We start from the raw sequence: 6,200 nt of genomic DNA, 5'->3' as shown, positions 1-6,200 counted from the left end.
AAAAAAAAAAAAGAAAATAGAATATAAAAAGCTAGAACACTGATGAATTCTTTAAGAGTTAAAGACCTTGGAGAAAAGGTAGTAACAATAAACATCCACCCCTGAAATCCCCTCAGATTGCAATAAAAATGCAGGGTTTGTGAAGACCAGGATGGGGGGCATAGATTAGAATTTGGGGTCCCACATTAATTCAGATTCCCCCAAACAAACCTTAAGATGAAGTGGAAGTGGTTTGCTAAGGAAGCACTAAGAATAGGAAACAAACAGCCAAGGAGAGAAAGGCTCTCATGTAAGGTCCAATTAAGTCCTGCAGAAGGTAGCTTTTATCTGATCCTGCAGGCACACCTAAGATATGTCAGACCCCAAACTTGTTCCAACTGCAGGCAGGAAGCTGGGCGTTCAGCATCTAACCACCGCTGGAGGAGAGTAATCGCCAACACTCCGAGGTTATCTGAACATTTGCACAAAGGGTTCTGTTTGTGTAAAATGGTGCCATCCATTGGAGAGCAGGTCTCAAATAAGAGCTGCAGGTCGGACTACTAGAAGGAAACCTACCCTACTGAAGAAAAGGGTTGCGGTGGCATTCAAGAAACTCTGAGTGCCAACAGTGTCCGCTACAGGTTACTCAGCCTCAGGCTTGCAAAGACGGGGACTTGCATGATATTGATGGTGGAATCTATCCAAAAATAATTAAGAGGTTTTTTATGATCTCCATGGACAGAATAAGTTATTTCGTTCTAGACTTGATAGGATGTCAACAGTCATTTCCTTCTTTTCTTGCATAGCTAAGCTACATATCATGCCAGGTCTCTGCGGTCCAAGCTGAAAAAATAAACTAGAAATAGTCTTTGTGCATGCTGATGAAAATTAACACAAATCTGTCCAACATTCTCCTGTATAATAGATAACAAGTGCTCTGGCTTGCTGGTAATTTGGAGGCTATGGTGCTTGATTTCAAACGAATTGCTGCAGAAGGATTACAATAACTATAGATTAAAGAGCAGTTGAATGATGTACCAACATTTTAACTCATCCAATAACCAGCACTATACAACAAATTTATTTTTGCAAGCAGCTGATATGTGGTAGAAAAATTACAAAAAACTTTGAAAACATATTAAAATAAATATTAACCAGCCTGTTCTTCACAAGATAATGTCTGAACAAATATATACGGTAAAAATATATAGGATAATTATTTGTAATTGGACATGGACACTTAAACAATAGTGTAGTTAAAACAGATACTGGAACATTCTGCATGACCCAAATAATTTTTATCAAGTAGCCTCAGTAGTGAGATTACTATCTATGTGACTGAAAAATCAACTATAGTTAGTAAAAAATTTGTCTTTTCCTTTTTCTTATTGTTCATTCTGTGAGAGTCATAAAGAACAAATTTGTGGACAGGTGAGATGGCTGAGCTGATAGAGGTGTTTGCCAAAGAGCCTGCCGACCTGAGTTTAATCCCAGTAGCCACATGGTGGAAGGAGAGAACTGGCTCCTGGAAGCTGTCCTTTGGCCTCCACAGGCACTCCATGAAATGCATGCACACAGGCATACACTATAAATCAGACAGAGAAACATGCACACACATATTAATACATGAGTAAATAAATGCAATTTAAAACATTTAAAGCAAATGTACTAGTTGCTTTAAGTCATTTCTAAGGATAAATAAGATTATTTATGGATTATCTTTCTTTGTTCTCAGAGTCCCCTGAATTATAAAGATCACTTGTAAAAAGTGGTCTTAAGATGCCATTGTGCTAGGCATGGTGGAGCATGCCTTTAATCCAGGAGTAGAGGCAGGCAGATCTTTGTGAGTTCAAGTCAACCAAGTCTATCTAACAAGTTCCTAGTCAGCCTGAGCTACACAGTGAGACCCTGTCTCAAAAACAAACAAACAAACAAGCAAAACAAAAGACACAACTGTATACTGGTGACTTTTTTCTCAAGTCTATTTTACTTTTTTTAAAAAATTTATAACAAAAATACAGAACAGAAGGAAAAATAGTATAGGGTTTAGAGAGATGGCTCAGTGGTTAAGAGCACTGCTTGCTCTTCCAGAGGACCTGGGTTTAATTCCCACAACCTAATGGGGGCTCACAACCAATAATTCCATTTCATGGGATCCAATGTCCTCTGCAGACACCAGGCAGGCAAATGACACACAAACCTGGAGTTAAAACAGTCGTATACACAAAATTAAAAAAGATAAAGTTATTAAATAAACAGCAAGTATAGCACCTGATTATTGTGCATAGCTCTACGTCTATAAAGTATCAAAGATTTTGAACAAAAAGCCCTTTGGGTTAGTCAGTATTGGCTCACTACAATACCTGAAAGATCAACTTACAAAGTTTACTTTGGATCAGTTTTGGAGTTTCAAAGCATTCTCTTTAATGTAAGACATTAGTAGACAGTGTCCCTGTTTTCAACCTTTAGTGGAGGCAGCCCATTATGGTGGGGGCACAGGGCAGAGCAAAACCTTTCCCCTCCTACTGGGGAGTGAAAAAAGAAGGGGCTAGACCTTTACCTCCTAGGGTACATTTTCAGTGGCTGGAATCTCTCTCAACAGGCTCCGTTCCTATAGGCTCTACCATTTCCCAACAACAGACTCTGGAGGAACAGTTAACATCTGAAGTGCAGGGCTGGAAAGATTGCGCAAGGATTAAGGACACTTGAAACTCTAGCAGAGGACCTGGATTTGGCTTCCAGTATCCACACTGTGGTTTACAACTGCTCAGATGATCCAGTGCTGTGCTCTTGCTCCTGAGTCTCCAGGCACATACAGGTGTACATATTAACATGCGGGCAAAACACCCCTACTCTACACATAAAGTCAAAATAAAATCTAATAGAGCGGTTAAAACAGCTTCTTGTCTAAATATCATCCAGAGATGGGTTGCTACATGGGCAGCAAGACAGAGAGGCTAAATCGAGACTCAGAGCAAGGAGTGCACAATCAGATGAAGGGAACAGGGTGCGGGGGAGTGTGATGGTAAAGCCACAGTGGCAGGGAAGGGGCTATCATTGCCACAGTAGAACTGGTTAAATATGACTCTTGCCCATAATCTAGAGGCTAAAGCTATGGCTTAGTGGTTAAGAGCACTTGTTGCTCTTTCAGAGGACTCGAGTTCAATTCCCAGTACATACTGCATGGCTCTGACACCTTCTGGTTCAAATATAAAGATTCAGGCAAAACACTTATATATAGATCAAATAAAATGAATATTTTTTAAAAGCCTTTAATCTGGGCTGGGGAGATGACTCGGCTGGTAAAGTGCTTGTAATGCAAGTATCAGGACATGAGTTTGGATCAGCAGCATCCCCATAAGAGCTGGGCATGGCAGAGCACATCCTGGCTCCCAGTGCTGGGCGGGCTAGACAGGCAGACATCCCCAGACCTCACTGACCAGCTAGTCTAGCTGAATCAACTAGCTCCAGGCTTATCAAAAGTTAAGGTGGGGAGCAACTTAGGAAGACTCCTAACATTGACCTCTGGCCTCCATACACCCATGCACACATGTGCCCACAAGGGTTCATGTGCACCTCACATGCAGACATGCATACACCCACAAAAACGTACACATACACCTCATGTTCTTATTTGCTTTTGGTTGCTGTGATCGACGTCATAATCAAAAGAGACTTGGTGAAGAAAGGGGTTTATTTGACTAAGAAGTTATAATCCATCATCTAGCAAAGCCAAGGTGGGAGGTGAGACCATGGAGTTGCTTCCTGGCTTGCTTCTCCCTAGCTTACTCAATTACCTTTCTTATACAGACTAGACCCACCTGTCTAGGTGTGGTACCACCCTCAGCGGTAGGCCTTCCTACATTAATCATTATTTTTTTTAAAAAAATGCCCCACAGAACAATAAGGCCAATCTAATGGAGGCAACTCCAGTTGAGTTGCTTCTTTCCAAGTGTGTCAAATAACTGGAAATTGAAATTCACTATGACATCCCAGAATATGCTGCATTTAATACAAATCACAGTCATCTCCATGCCGGGCATGTCCGGGCTCATAATCAAAGAACACAGGCGAGAAAAGTCAGTTTGGCTAAGAACAAAATGCAGATGAAGAAGTTTCTGCAGGAAGGCCAAAAGATAGCTACACGGATGCCAGCTGATTTGTCACTACGATTAGAAGCAAAAATACAACAGCTTCGTAAAAAAAGACATCAGAGCTGGGATGGGGACATGAAAGTTCATTAGAATGCTTTACTGGATACCTTAATTAGCATATCAGTTAATGATAGAGACCCATTATGGTTCATCCAAATCTGGGTGGAGGTTTCTCATGGTCCGCTTTGAAAGAGGACAGAAGGAAAGAGCAAGACCAACAAAGCAGGGCTATGAAGGTCAGAGGCAGAGTTGCTGCCCTTTCTACCTTGGAAAAATTGGAACGGTTTACTCGTAAAGTATTGGCCATAATGTCTACTTACGGCCAATATGGTAGGATGAGCACAGACATCTAAAGATTGCTTTAACTTAAAACCCTAAAGGAAGAAACAGGGAGAGGGAGAGAGAAGGAAAAACAGCTGCTAACAGCTACAATCCTTGCAGAGGGGGACCAAAGTGTCAACTCATTTAATAGATTAAAAATAACCTGGCCTTAGTTTTGCTCACCAACTATTATCGCAGTCTCTTTAAAAATAGTTGAGAATGATTTCCTCTACTATGTTATATGTGTGACTGTTTTACCTGCATGTACGTCCCTCCTGTGTACCATGTGCATGACTGGAGCCCAAAGAGGTCAGAAGAGGGCATCAGACTCCAACTCTCCCGGGACAGTAGTTACAGGCTTGTTGTGGGTTCAGGAATTGAACCCAGGTCCTCTGGAAGAACAAGTACTCCTAGCAGTTGGGCCAACTCTCCAGCCCTCATCACAGTCTTTTAAAAAGGCATCCTCTACATGTGTGGTGCACAGACATTCATACAGGCAAAGCACTTATATACATAAAATAAAAATAATTAAAAAATATTTATTTTATTTCTCTGTGTGTGTTCTTGTATGTGCACATGAACGTGGGTGCTGGAAAAGGCCAGAAAAGGGTATTAGAGTCTTTAGAACTGAAGTTACAGATGGTTGTAAGCTGCCATGTGGGTGCTGGGTATTGAACCCCAGTCTTCTGGAAGAGCAGCCTGTACTCTTAACTGCTGAGCCATCTCTCCAGTCCTCAGCCAAGTCTTTTGAGGCAGAAACTTTTTACAGAATCTACTAGGAGCACGGATGATGGCAGGACTGAGTGATTACATAAGTTACTTCACTAAAAATTATCTCCATTGTGCTATTTGGCAGACAATCTTTGTTGTTGTGCCCCCACCCCCAAAACCAAACAACAACAAAAGCCCAAATAAATAAACAGAAGGGATTAAGTATCTTCAACTCCTTGTGCAGAATAGTACATCTGACTTCTTTGCCAAGCGCCTGCTTTCCCGCTTCTCTAGCTAAAACTGTTTTCTTCTTTCGACATTTTCCTTGCAAGGGTTGTTCATTCACTAAAATCCCAGAGAAGTGTTTGAGGTTGCAGCAAGGGTATTAAAACCACGTGATTGTGTGGCAAGAAAGTGACCTTTGAAGTTCCTGTTTGACTAAATTTCTGACAAGGAAGGAGGAAATGCAGTGCTGTGTATCTTGTTCGTCCAATTTGCTGATGTCTGGTGATTTACTACCAGGAAATTGTTATATTGTTCTTTGGAACCTGTGCCGGCTGTGGTAACCCAAACAATGGCCTCTCATGCGGGCCTTTGAAATGAGTCTCAGCGTTCAGCTTCCCAATGAAAGAAAAAAGCAGGCTCTCGCAGTCCCTGCAGAGTCTCACACTCTCCACAAACCAGACTTCCCTTTGCAGCAAAGAATCAGAAAGCTAGAATTTCCATACAGCTAGTAAAAACCAACGGCAGCAAGCGGTAACAGTCAGGTATGGTCATCTCTACACTGTCTCGCTTTCATATTCTCCCTAATGGTTTATTTTGGCCCATTTTCATAAGATACACATTCACGGTCATGGCAGGTATTAGCTCCCACCCCCGCAAAAAAATAGCTCTCTTGTTTTAAATTTAGGTCAGAAGACAACTTTGAGGAGTCTATTCTCTCCTGCCACCCTGTGGGCAGAACTCAGATCGCCAGGCTTGGTGGCAGGTGTCCCACATGCCTTGTAAGTAAATAAATAAGTGAAATCAAAATTC

This window comes from Microtus oregoni, unplaced genomic scaffold (assembly GCF_018167655.1).
Source record: "Microtus oregoni isolate MIOR12 unplaced genomic scaffold, Mior012 000020F_ref0000438, whole genome shotgun sequence".
In the NCBI taxonomy this organism is placed as follows: Eukaryota; Metazoa; Chordata; class Mammalia; order Rodentia; family Cricetidae; genus Microtus; species Microtus oregoni.
Note: the sequence above shows the minus strand (reverse complement) of the source record.